Here is a 15121-nt window from a genome sequence, read left to right as displayed (position 1 = left end):
GTGAACCTTTTGCACAAATGTGTGCAATAAATTATGGGTGATGATCTGGAAAAAACGGACATAAAAGTGAGGAGTAAGAAACCAAGCTGTAACCATATTTAATGAAATCATATTTACTGCAAGATAACATTCTTCTACCACTCTCTGGATTAACAAGAATAATGTGTAAATCTCCAAAGATTTATAATTAAGTGATAAAGCAGTATTTTAATATGAATTAAACTTATTATTATGAGGGGATTGAGTCCATCATCAGCAAATTCGCAGACGACACTAAGCTGGGGGGGAGTGTTGATCAACTAGAAGGCAGGAGGGCTCTGCAGAGGGACCTGGACAGACTGGAGAGTTGGGCTGATTCCAACGGGATGAGGTTTAACATGGCCAAGTGCTGGGTCCTGCACTTTGGCCACAACAACCCCATGCAGCGCTACATACTGGGGACAGAGTGGCTGGAGAGCAGCCAGGCAGAAAGGGACCTTCGAGTCTGGATCGACAAGAAGCTGAACATGAGCCAGCAGTGTGCCCAGGTGGCCAAGAAAGCCAATGGCATCCTGGCCTGTATCCGGAACAGCATTGCCAGCAGGTCCAAGGAAGTGATTCTGCCCCTGTACTCAGCCCTCGTGAGGCCACACCTTGAGTACTGTGTCCAGTTCTGGGCCCCCCAGTTCAGGAAGGATATCGAGGTCCTGGAGCAGGTCCAAAGGAGGGCAACCAGGCTGGTGAAGGGACTCGAGCATAGACCCTACGAGGAGAGGCTGAGAGAACTGGGGTTGTTCAGCCTAAAGAAGAGGCGGCTCAGGGGAGACCTCATTGCTCTCTACAACTCCCTGAAAGGAGGGTGTAGCCAGGTGGGGGTTGGGCTCTTTTACCAAACGACTTTCAACAAGACAAGAGGGCATGGACTTAAGTTGTGCCAGGGGAAGTTTAGGTTAGATATTAGAAAGAATTTCTTTACGGAAAGAGTGATCCGTCATTGGAATGGGCTGCCCAGTGAAGTGGTGGATTCTCCGTCCCTGGAGATATTTAAAAAAAGACTGGATGTGGCACTCAGTGCCATGGTCTAGCAACCGCAATGGTGGTTCAAGGGTTGGACTCGATCTCTGAGGTCCCTTCCAACCCAGCCAATTCTATGATTCTATGATTCTATGATAAACTGCTCTTTGATTCTCCTAGCAATATGTTGCCACCTTACCGTGACAAGATTTTTAAGTGCTCATATAATTTTCATTATTATTCTCAATGGAGAACATGTATAATCTCTCTGAGAAGAGTATACTGTTTTTAAGCAACAGACAATATTATTGCCTCTAGGAACCAGTATTTCTTTAACAGCAGCCGAAATATTTGTTGCTAATCAGCTGTATAAGTCTTTATACTACCTTGAAGGACAAGACAACTTTGCCTAGACACCACTAAAGGTATGAGACAGCTTTCTTGTCATCAGCAAAATGATATACAGCAAACTATTGAATAATTCAAATAGAAATGCTCAGGGATAACCTCTACAAAATATGAAACAGAACCCTGAGTCATCCTTTGATGTTAAAATTTTACAGAGCAACAATAATGCACTCTGGACAAGGAAGGACATTGCTTTGATAAAATATATGATATTCAGTCCTACATACCTTTTTGACCATGTAACATTGCATTTTCTTTACAAGACTATTTTTTTTAGTACTATAGACACTTCAGAAGAGTAAAAATGTGATGTGTAATAAAGTTGTGACACACAGATGAGTAGTAAAAGACTAGTCTATATTTCCTGGCCCCAGCCAACTGACAGGGTTAAAAAGGTTAATACCCTGACACAGGACACCAGCAGCTACTGTTATATGGGGAAATCTTTTATTTTTTATGTTGCTTGTCATATGAAAAGGCAAAGAATATCTTTAATTTAAAAATTGAGTCAAGCATCCTCAAGCAAATAGCTCAAAAAAGATCCAGATCTAATGAAATTATTACTTATTTTTCCATGTACTTTCAAGATCAGTGCTGGGCTTCTAAAACTATTATATGATGTTATGTATATTACACATGATGACAATACATGAGATTTCTGACTGTTTTTTATAGAGATTTAGAAAGTGGATTTGTTTTCATGCACACACTGATTATATACAAGATTGCTTGTATATTCACTTTTTTACTTTTATGTTAAAATTGAAGACATTTTAAACATTCTGAAGAAGTTCAGATTTCAATAAATAATAAAAATAGACACTTATTGGCACTTATGGTCCTAACTTCCATTTAATTCCATGGAGTTCAGGTGCATGAATGATTTAAAAAATCTTGAAGGGTCTTATATCTCCTTAAGCATAAAACTGCCAATTATTTTCACAGAAAGTAACTTTCTCTTTTCTTAACATTATGTAGTATTAACTTTGCATTAAGTTTGAAAGGTGCTAGTAACTACAATATGGTATTTGAATGGAATATTCAGTGAAATTTGCACTGCAAGTTATGAGCCTTTTGGCTTCAGAGACGCTGCATTTACAAGGATTCCTTTTCAAAGAGAAATTCCAGTCACTGGTCTGGTAATGATATAGCCTTTATCTCAGAAAAACAGACTAAGAGTATTTATGCTTGAGGAAAAGACCTGCCTGTGTAAAAGAATGTTCAGTTTTTCTGTGTTCATATTTCTAGGTTCTCCTGCAAGATACTCTGGAATATATTATTGAAGCTGGAAATAGAACCATCAGAGCTGAGCCTGCTTCACCCCTCCTCACTACAGAAACATCACCTGGTATTAAATCCATCCACAGAATTCTAGGCATTTAAAAATGTTTAGAGGGGGTTTATTTTTTTGTTTTTTTGTTTGTTTGTTTGTTTTAAATAATTCTTAAAGTGTTTGGCATTACCTGAAGAAAAACATTTACATTTGGACAGTATTTCATAGGAGGTGTTTTAAATTTCTAATTCAGGCTTCTATTTACAGAGGAAAACCTTTAATCTGGTATGCTATGGTGGCACAAACTTCTAGTGTGTGTTTTTGCACATATGTAAGCACAACCCTTCATGTTGTGACTGAGAACACTGCTATGGGAGTACCAACAGGTTGGGCCAAATACAAATCTGTCACAACGACTCCCAGGGGGCTGCAGGGTTATCTGCACACCAGGGAACCATCGCCCTTACCGGAGACACTCACAGCAAGGATCATCACTGATTCTCCGTTAGTTTACTATTCACAGGTGACGTTGTTTCCTTCTCCAACAATAAATAATTGCCAATCGTTATTTTACCCTTAGGCGGGTTTCCGGAAGAGCTCAGTTGAAAAATCTCTAAGGAGCAAAATTACAAAGAACTCAATCCTAAACTGCAAGAGCGGCAAACAAAGCGTCCCTGCCCGGAGCCAGCGCTAACTTGACCTGGCTACACCCCCATTTACCAACCCAGTTCATAAGGGTTGCACTCAGAAGACAGCTGAGAAGTGGGGGAAATGCGGGGAACCCGAGGATGCAGACGGGGCTGGAGGGACAGCGGGTGCCCGCCCAGTGCTGCGGGAGTCTGCACCGGGACAGCCCCCGGGTGCCAGGCAGGCACAGAGGCAGCTTCCCCCGGGCACACCCGCAGCATTTCCCCGGGCACACCCGAAGCCTTTCCCCCGCCCAGCAGCCCCACGGGTGGCTGGGGGCTCTCGGGGGTTTGGGGGGTTGTAGCGGGGGGACAGGGCAGCGGCGGGGCCCCTGCAGCAGAGCCGCCCTGTTCGCTCGCTGCTTTACCTCGGTGAAAAAAAAAATCCGCTAGGTTCGAGTGCCCGGGATCCGTGGCAAAGATAATCCTTAGGTCACATAAGCGAGCATGGCTAATTGAGATTCGACAGTGCAGCGTTATACGTTTAAAGTATAAATTATAAACGCTGTATATTTATTCTGACTTGTACCTTTAGGATAGTGCAAGATACCGAGATCCAGGGAGCAGCTTCTGTATGACTGAGCTAACTATAGTACGGTCCTTGTTAATGATGCATAAACCAACCTGAAAAAAAACAAGAACTGCTTAAACTTTAAACTGACTCTGTAGCCAAGCCAAATATTTTCTGGTATATGCAGCTACATCGCTGCTCTGAATTTTTTATTTATTTTTTTTTTCTGTGCTGCATCTTTCTATTTCTCCAGGTCACCCAGCTCTAAGGCCAGTTTCCATTTTATGAGTTAAGGTAAACCAGCAGGTTACGTAGCAGAGAATCTGTTATGTTCTCTGCCAAACACTTTCCTTTTTTGCTGTTGTTAGTATTTGGTTCTTTTTTTTTCTGTCTGTCATCAAACCTAATTTTAAAGTCACAGGCAGTATAAATTTGAGGTTAGATGGTTTTATTTTGGAAAAAGATGGATTATTTATTTTTTTCAGTTGACTTCTGATGGTAGTCATTCAAGAAAAATGTATAACAAATAATAACAATCTATTTTTTCAAATATTATTTTGTCTGGTTATACTAGATGTAATCAGTAAGGGACATAATGTATTCAAAGCACATTAGCTTAAGCAAAAGCAGCAAAAAATACTAACCAAAATTAGATCTACCAGCAAGTACTCACTTTCCTCCAGTGCCATAAATTCACCAGGATCTTATTTCCCAGGTCTATACATTTTACATCTATTGGGCCTGAGAGATGCTATTCTGTAAATACGTTGTGGGTGTGAGAGGAAATGGTGCTTCTACAGCTTTGCAAGCACTGAACTATTTTTTGGAGAGAGGAGGAAAACAATCCCCTTTCCCAAAGACAGATTTTTGCTGTTCCAGCTACCTGCTTGTCCAGTCTCTTTAAATCTAAATTTTTAGAATAGAGAAGAGCTAGTGAAAAAGTGAGCAGAATACTCTAGGCCTGGTGGAAGTGTCAGAAATTCAACATTAGTAGGAGATCTAAAAACGGGAAACTGTAAAAGAGTGAGAAAGCCAGATGCCCCATGCTTACTGGAGTTGGCACAGCAAAGCAGGAGTGATAGGTAGAGCTCCTTTTAAAACTATTTTTCCTTTTATAACAGTTAAAAATAATCCTTGTAAATTTTATAAAAAAAATTTATAAAAACATTTTATAGTCATTTTTATTCATGTGAAAATCCCTAGCTCCTAACTGATGCCTCTGGAATCAGCCACTGTCACAGCAAATGAGCAAGGGAAGGTGAGATGGTGACTTACCCGGCAGCGCAGCGCACGCGACCCCACGCAGCACCCGGGAGCAGGACTGGCTCGAGGAGCTCCACGGTTTGGAGACTAAAGAGCTGATTCCAGAAACTGATTTTTTACTATGTTGAAGTGACCCTGGAGTTGTATGTATTTAACAGTCAGGAAAGCCAAAGCAAGCAAACGGAAGAGTTAATGCGAAGCCAGACATAAAGTGAGCAGCAATGTACCATTACAGCTATCCAGGCTCCCTGCAGATTATCGTCACACAGAGAAAATATGTCTTGTGGTTTCCTGACATGTTCTTTAGTGCAAGATCAGGCTCCAAATGGCTCTGGCTGCATGATGCCAAAAGCAAACCTTGCATACACTGTGACCTCCAAAAGGATCTTAATGCCCAAGGAACCTACCACACACACACACACACAGAGGAAAACAACAGCTTTAAAATGACCTGCAGATTCAGAGGCTCCCTCACATTTCCATCACAGATTATCCCTCCACAGGGATCTGCAGCAACACTTCATACTCTTATATAATGGAGGGGGGAAGAAAATTCATAAATTTTTATTCCATCAGGAAAGTTTCATATTGGTCTTCCTTGTTTTATAGGCTATAGCAATAAGCTAGAGTGGGGGAAGGTATAATGGCAATAACACAGGAAGAGCCCTTTCCTTTCTAGCAGGTATGAACCAGGAGCCTCTTCTGTGGCTGCTGGCAGGTGTGGCCTCCCACCCTCCTTCCAAATACTTACTCAGAAGCATGCAAGGAATGCCCTTACCAGCTGCCCAGCAACAGCATCTGGGGGCTGCGGATCAAATCATTCCACAAAGGTAAACACGGAGATTTCTCCACCAGAAGGTGATGTTGCAACCACTCCCCAGCATGCCTGCTGGCACACCACAGGGCCTGGCCATCCCCTTAAATCTGAGAATGACTTAAAACTCCCTTGATTTCTCTGATTTTACAATAATTAAGTATACAGCTACAGTTCACGTCTATTATCTGATCGTCAGTTTCACTAAAACTGAAATTAATGGATTTGAGGGTTTTCTTCTCTTTTTTGTTAAAGATGCTCTCTTAGGGGGATATTGTGATTGCACCAGCACTGGGGGAATATGAGAATGTGGGGCAAGAAAAACAATGACAAAGAGACTGGGATATCCTTAGATCTTTCTGGCAGTGGTTCAGCTCCCTCCATCACCTCAACAGGTTCCACCACATATGGTCTTTGGCAATGACTATGCAACTATATAGGGAAACAGTTGTTTAAAGAAAAATTGTGGTATTTTTCCATCTTTCAGTGCTGAAATCATTCTGCAAATCCACTCTTTCAAAAGAAGAAAAGAAAAACAATCAAACAAACAAAAAAAAGCAAAAGAACAAACAAATAAACCCAACCCAATGAAAAGCATTTAGTTTTAGAGCTTCACAGCCTCCTCAAGGCTTCATCCATACCTGCAGGGTGCTAAAAGATTCTTACAGATCTTTAATAAACGTGCAAATTACCCCTGAAAATGGTAAGTACTTTAGTGGTTAAAACCACATCTGCAGTCAGTGTCATGCTGCCTGGGAGGAAAGAGGGATCCTGGACTGTACTAGCCTTGGTGTAGCACAAAATAAGAAAGAAGGATGAGAAGAGAGAGATTCCATAAATATATAATCTCTAATATGCTGCAGCTGTCAGAAGAGATCCCATGGAAAAATTAAGAAATCATCATACTATTATGAAACAGTTCAGAATTTGGTATGTATGAGCTTCACTCAATACCACCCAGTTGAAACAAGAAGAAAATTACTTCTGCAAAATTAATATGTAAAAGAATTTTCTTTTTATTTCAGTTGTATTAATGTTACTATAAAAACTAACAGAAGCCAGAGGCTCCTGACTTATCACCCATGTAACTTCTAGTAGAGTGGAAAAAAATCAGTATAAAATAAAGTTATATGGCTTGCCAGCTGTAAGGACTGCATTTTGTTGGCTAGTACTATTCAAATGTGCTCTTTCTTTTCAATTATCATGCCAAGAATAATATTTAATCCATTAGATAATATGCTTTTGTCCAGGGAAGGAAGAACTCTTTCTTACACATATATTTACTTTCTCACTCATACTGAAGACATTTGAGCTCAGCAAAATTCCTAGTAAAGTGCTTATGAGGACATGCACTTTGAAATCTGAGGTTTGCTTCATGGTTTTTAGTGGGGTGGGACACACATCAGTGGAAGAATGTTATAAAGGTAGTACTTGAAAAATACAAATAGAGAGTCATTCTTTATAAATCAAATTAAGGGGGAGTTTGAAGAGGATTATATGCAAGTTCCTCTGTAGAAATGAAGCTTGTGTGTTACAGAACTTAAAAAACACCAAAACTAGGCCTTAGATAGTTATCTTTGTCTGATTTTCTAGGATAGTCACATCCTCCTTTTTGCTAGCAAGCTATTTCCAAGTCAATTTCATAATTTTTTACAAAAAAACTTAAAAATCTCCCATTAACTCAATGAAACTACAGCTCTACTTGAAGACAGCTGAAAAGCCAGTAGCCAATGGGCAATATTTCAGACAAATTGTGTTATAATTACTGTCCACCTGAGCCCCACTCTGTCACTTCCTTCCCAGGCTAGAGGGTACCTAATTCAGATGCAGTATCCAAGATAAACAAACAGAATTGCAGTGTAAATATTATGCCTATACATATTTACAGCCTTTATTCTTTCTATCACTATGCCCACAAATAAAAATAATTTTTAAATCCCTTTATGAAAGAATAAAGAAAGTAAATGAAGTTGTTACAAACACCAAAATAAACCAAGAGAATTGTTGAAACAATTTCTCAAGCAGTATTCACTCTGCTTTATTTAAAGAGTGTACGAAAAGAAAAATGCATTTTGACCAAAGTAATCCAGACCAGAAATCAGAGAATAGGCCATCCACTGAGGCTTAAAAATTAATAAAAGCAATTACTGTAAAACAGCAGAAAGAAGAGAGGAAAGGTGACTGATACTGAAGGATGGCTCCTACCTTTTCTGATGAGCAGTGACCATGGCAGCATGACCCAGATGTTCTCTGATCTGTCTGGCTTCTGGGCTGCGTCCAGTGGCAACATCACTGCTGAACCGAGATGTCTCTTAATGTATAACATTTTTGAATAAAGCATTGCTATTTTAAAGGGGAGATTTCAAAGAGCATGTTAAGAGAGAAAACACATTTCCATACCAGATGTCATTGGAAAAGCTGTTGGGGGCACAGCTCAGACCTCCTCATGCAGAAACCAGAGATATCATGATAGCACAAGGCTAGAACTCTGCTGGGTCCCACTGCAGCTGCAATTCTGCACAGCCCAGAATTTGGGCTTTCTCATGGGCTTGGGACAGACACCCCCTGGAAATGCAGAGGTCCAGGCAAGGGGTGACCCACTGAGCATGCAATGCCCATTGCAGGGTGACTTTGCAGAACAGCACCTTCACTATCTGCCTGTGCCTGGGGGTATTGCCTGCTGCCAAGCAATGAAGCAGAAGCTCCACGAGTTGTCCTACTACTGCAGAACACAGGGAGACTGAGGCAGAAATGAAGCCAGGTACATCATTCAAGGACACTGATAGGTACAGAAGCAGCACTAAGGCATCTCCTGCTGTGCCAGCATTAGCCACTGTATTTCCTCAGAATGTTTCTAATGGCTCTTGCTACTCCATTCAGTGAGTAACAAAGTGCTGGGTTGCTTTTGCAAACCTTAAAACACCCTCATGCCAGTTTACTTCCCAAACCCCTGTTTCTCTCATATATCAGCCTCACAAAAGTATCTACTAACTCAGAAAGGTATTATCATTTTAATACTTAGAAAAGCATACAGTTTTAAGTCATCTGTGGTTTTGTCTGTTCTTTGGGTGTTTTTTTTCCAGGATCATTCAGGAACCTCTGAAATAGGTAGGAGTTAAACATTTTTGATCTTAATAAGATTTGCAAACAGTACATCTTCCAGAGAACACATAAAAGTAAGCAAAATTTAGAAGGGTTTTACCATTCTTTACAGGTATCATTTCCTTTCATAACCTTATACATTTCAGCAGTGATCCAAAAGGACTAGAAAAAACCAAGTGGAAACATAATACTACAATGTAAAATAAAAACACAGATTAATACCAGGAATCTACAGACTATTCCATCTGAGATTGTGTGGGGAAGCCTTTGAAACTATTTTAAGTGACTCCAGCTTTTTTATTTATGGAAAGGACTTGGATGTTGACATTGAAAACAAGTTTTGCAGATTCTCAAATACAGAATCTACAAGAGCAGTAAATGAAGAAAAATGTTGTGAGATTAGGATCATAAACAAATCCCCCAAACTTTTGATCTTTAACATACATTGACTAATGAATGAGAAAGTGACTTTCAGTTTAGATAAGAACCAGTTCTTTGGATCAAATAAATGCTCCAAAACAAAACCAGAGCCCCATTGCTAGTCTGTGTGAGACAATAAAGCTCTACTGACTGCATAGAAGAAGGAATGAATCCTTGAAGCAGACAACAGCAGAAAAGCAAAAGGCTCTAAGACAATGAAAGAAATAGTAATTTGAATCCTAGGTTGCCTTGCTGTCAGAATGCACAGTATGGAGAGAAATGGGAACTGACAATGTTGCCTGCAGAAAAATCACAATTGTTGTAATGGTGTTTAAGTAGCGACAGCAGAGTCACCTCCTGAATTGCCAAAAAGATATCAAAAACAAAAAAGTCAATCAATCAAAAATTCAGTTAATCCACTCCACAATTTTAAAACTTAACTGGATTACAAGATTGGCCCACTTGAGCAGAGTGCTTAAATTAATTGCTTGGATAGTACTAAAATAAAAAAAAAATCCCTAAAAAATAAACCTTAGTTGTTTTCTGTCTGTTCATGCTTTCTTTCTGTCACCCAAACCATCATGGTCACATGCATTTTAAGGCCAGAAACAGCCATTACAACAATTTCCTTTATACTGCTGTAACACAGGCCATGCATTTCATACACTGGTTCCTGCCTCTAGGACAGTATCTTGTAGTCTGAACCCAAACTTCTCTTTTGGAAACTTATCCAAATTTGATGGTAAAACTCACCGTGGCAGAAAACCTAACACATCCTTTGGTAGTCTGTTCCAAATGGCAGTTATTACTATTCCATGTACATTATTTCTACGTTTGCAAAGAATAATATATATATAGTATATATAACAAAAATAAAAAAAATATATAAAATCAATAATATAAAAATAATTCTATGGTTATGTTCTTGCTCCTCTTCCTATTAGCATGCTAAACTTGAGGTTACAGGTCTGAGAAACTTCACTGAGATAAATGAACACCTGAGAAAACACAGGCTTGTTAAAAAATGAAGGTGTATGGCTCTACACGTGGCTCTGTGCCAACCATATGAAAAAGCAACTCCCAGCACCTGCACGTGCATGTACAAGTTTTGATTTTAGCAGATAAGTGAGGGTGCATGCCACCTATTAAAGTACTGTAGAAAAGCTTTGATCCCACTGACATCTTATATATGTGTGTGTGCATGTGTGCACCTATTATATATATGAAAAGGTATTTTAATCATTGGTGTAGGAGATTTTTTAACATTGTTTTGTCAAGATTTTTGTGTTTATCACTTAGTAATACCTAGGATGACTGAGAAGTTGAGAAAGAGGAAAGGCCTATGGTTTCTCTTTTATATGCTTAACTGAGCAAAGCACCTGGAATTAAATGCTTGCTCTATCAAAATCTGTGCCAAAACTTCCACCCATTTCAGCAGGGCCAGAATTTCAAACCCAAGTCAAAAGGTCAGTGCAGGTGCTGAAAGTTAAACATCTGCTCAAGCAGAAAAGAAAGTTCCCTCATTGTTGGCTCAGATGTGTGGACAACACAAGTCAAGACACAGCAGATGAGGCTAAATAGCAGGGTGAAGATTACTTGTCACTGTTAGAAACAGAACTATAATAAACAACATCCTGAATATATGGTTATCAGAGATACCAGAATCCCTGGATAATTATTTTGGAAATATAAAGATTTAGGCTAATTGTAGCAATGAATTTGATGATCTTCATTGCCTCAGTGAGCTTCTTTTTGCCTCCCTGTCAGTTCCTGCCTGGAGCATGCTCTAGGAGCAGGAGCAGTCCTCTGCCTGGGAACAACTCAGCCAGATGCCCCAGCTAGCACTACAAGATGGCAAAACTTTGCAACTCAAAATTATTCCCTTTGAGCTGAACAGGCATTCCTTACCTCTGGCAGATGTTCTTTGCACCAGTACTGAGGTACACAATACACAGGTACTTTGGGAATGAGGACTTGGTGTCTATCTGCTGCCCATCTCCCTGCCTCTAGGCTGACCCTGGCTCACGAATGCCCAATGATGCTGTTTCAGAAGTCACTCTCTACATTTCTCCTTTCAAGGGATGCTTGATAGTAGATGGGAATTAAGATAAGTAAGTTTATAAAACAGTATAAGATCTCAACTCTGCAACAGAAAACAGGTAAACATTATGTCCTTCCAGAAATCTGACCATTTCCAAGCAATTTCTGCTTCTTAGCATTTTAGGCCCTTTCCCTTTCTGCTTCCTCACCAGGCACTTGTGGAAATGAAACCAACCTTCCTCCCCCCCAACCAATGTCTTTATTTCATCCTATATTTAAAAAAGATATCAGCTTCAGCATTCCAGCATTTTTCCAGCCTTTTGAACTAAGTTTAAATTTCTTAAAATTATCAGTGTTTCAGATTACATTTTCCTCTTTCTATTTAAGGATTTTTCTATTCTTCACATTTGTTACAAACAACTGCCATGAGATGTGGCCTCTAAACAGCTCACACGTGGAAGGAACTCAGGAAGGTTTAACAGTGTTTCGTGATCTCCAGTATGGGAAGATCATGTATTGTGGAGCCTTTGCTGCTTGCATTATTCAGTTTAGAGCTAAGCACTGTCATTTCAAACCATTAAGATGACACAGGACATGTTCTTAGGACAATGATAAGTAAAGCTGCCCATAGGATGCTGAGAGAGACTGGAGGAGTCACTCTTGTTGGTGAGAAGAACAAAACTATAATCCTGTCTGTGATGAGCAATCTACAGATGGATCATTGGAAGGGTTTTGTTCATTTCTAGGAGGAACAGCACAATTTCATGGATACATGTAAATTCTCTGTGATATTGAAGAAATAGTTTTAAGGAGGAGGATGCAATTAAAGCCAATTTCTCAACATTGATTTCAGGAGGACACAGTGCAGTATTTTTTCAGAGAACTGAAAACAAATGGTTAAACTATGTTATTCCCTGTCATTAGTGCTTCTAAGCTAATTCACACATCAGTGGGTCTTACAAATGTGAATCTTCAGAGCTGGAAGACTAATGGCTTACATTTACATGGCTACCTTACATTTACATGGCTACCTTACATTTAAGGTAAAAGAAGTTTCTTTCCACCTAATTAAATTCAGTCAAAATATCTACATTCAATAGATTCTGGCCACATCAAAATCAGGGCTGGGAAGCAGCAGGAATTGTTAACTGATATCCATGGTTAGGTTTTCACTCCTTTTTAATCTGCTTTGCTGCACCTGTACAGTTTTGAGTTTGCAGAAAACAGGGGAAGCACTGTCATCTCAAAGTGGACAGAACTACTGTTTTCTTCCAATTGAAAGTTGACTTATTCCCACAAAAGGACCATATAAGGCTCATTCAATATACATTCAAGGCAAGTATATAATATGAACAAGATGGTGCAATTCAGAATTGGGATGTTAGACTTGGAATATCCCAGTATATAATTTCCTGCTTCTGTGCTTTTGAACTAGCATCTTTTTTAAACCAGAAAATCAAGGTATGTGAAAACCAAAGGAACTATTTTTCCTTTTTTTGTCCTATGAAAGATACTGCTTTTTCCTATACCCTTCAATCATTTTTGTCTGCTATTTCTTTAACTACCTCTTGAGCGAATTGATTCTGCCACTCTTTGCAGACCTTTCCTCTAATTGATTCAATATGTGTATTTCCCTTTGGATGAAATACAGTAGTTTCATGTTAAGTTCCTATCTGCTCCTAATTTCCTAGGATGTGCATTGTGTCAACTTATTTTTGTGTTTTTGCCAGTGGGAAAAGTTTGTCTAGGTCAATTTTCTCAGTCTTTTGCATATGAGGAAAAGCACAAGTTCAATCACTACCATCTCTCTCTTTTCCTAGTGAGAACAACCTTATTTTCCTTAACCACTGCTCATTACATAAATCCTTCTGCTTTGCAAGTGCCATGGGTTTTAACATTTTATACAGAGATTTAGATCTCATCACAAAATCACATGGAAAATTTGGATTTGTGGATAGGAACAAGAACATCAAAACTCAAGCAGCACACAATTCTTTGGCAACAACTGCTAATTTTTTCTCCAAATGGAAATTAGTAATTTTCACTATCTTGAATTTCATGGAAATATCACAAGGAGATTCTTGAGGTAAACAAAATTAAACTAGAATTGTATTGTAGTTTCAAAAGTGACACATTAAGTAGCAACAGAGGTTATCATGTTTATTGGCTCTGTGTGACTTTCAGATTAAATTTGGGCAGTCAATGAGATTTACACCAAGCTTCCTAACCATGTTTATTGTAGTTTTTCCCCGTAAAATTAGGGCTATAGCTTTTAACAAAGTTCTCATATTTAACATTTTACAGAAAACTAAAAAAAAATAATAAATAGCAAGTGTGGCAAAGGTAAAAGGACAGTTCTGTAATTGGGATTTTCAATAAGCAAAACACCATTCAGCACCAGTTTGAGACAGAAAATGAAGAAGTAATAGACCTCAAAGAACTGGAAAAGGGAAATACAGGATGAATTTTTCTACTCAAGAGAAAATTTTTTCTCTTCCACTGGTTAGCTAAAAAGAGAATAGAGATGATATGCTTGGGATCCTTGTCCATCAGTAATTATAATGTTTGCCTCAGTGTCTTGGCCCTCTTTAAGAACATCTTACATGGAGGGAAGCATTCTCCTTAGTTGCTTCCCAAGCCTGTAGGGTGTGAGCTGGCTGGTACAAAGCTGTGTAGCTGCATTAACCTGGCACTGATCCCAGGCTCGTCAACCCTGCTGCTTGCACTTCCCAAGTGTGTTAAATTTCCACTAATATTCTGTAGAAAGAGACTGCTAGCAGAAATATTTGCTGATGCAGCTTTCAGAAATGGCCACTGTGGTACTGAACATTAATAATGTACTCAAAAGTATCTCCAACAGCTCTTGCATTACAAATACCAGACTCACACACCCACCAAAAAGAACACACTGTGTAACCTCTGCATTGGACTGTGCAAGATTTAACTATGAACAAATTTAGATTTTCTGTGCATATTTAAAATAACAACTATACTGGATTGGATAAGCTACCCAGTAAGTTAATGACAGTAAGGTTTTTGATGTGACTTCATATACTTCATCTGGAGTAACAAGAACAAGAGTTGAGAGGCTAGAAAATGTCAGAAGAACTGTGAACATGCTCTTATTTACTGACCATATCTAAAACCAGCACTCTATCTATTCTGGAGATGAATTCTTTCTAGAGATCAATACCATTATAATTTTTCTTGTGTAGAATTAATTCACTATTGACATATTCCTTTGTCTTTGACAGATACACAAGTACTACCATGTATATTCTATCTACATTGAATGGCTATTGTTTTTATCTGCCTTGATACCATCCACAAACTGAAGTCAGCTGATAGATTGCTTTTTTCTGAATTTCTTTGACTAAACGGATTTCCACTTGTCTGGATGTTTCCTTACTGTTCTAAGGCTCCCTAATATATCTGTTAATTGTTCTGGTTTGTAATGTTCATATGCTCTCAGATGGGCTTTAAAAGCAGAATAAAACCAGCCACTTTGCAGACCACATGTACTTTCCTCAAGATAAGCAACAGTGAGTGTAGAATTACAATTCTTTTAAAGCTTTCATAGGTACAAATAGTGCACTGGGGGAACACAAAGC

The sequence above is a fragment of the Calypte anna genome, chromosome 12, assembly GCF_003957555.1.
Source record: "Calypte anna isolate BGI_N300 chromosome 12, bCalAnn1_v1.p, whole genome shotgun sequence".
NCBI classification, from domain to species: Eukaryota; Metazoa; Chordata; class Aves; order Apodiformes; family Trochilidae; genus Calypte; species Calypte anna.
Note: the sequence above shows the minus strand (reverse complement) of the source record.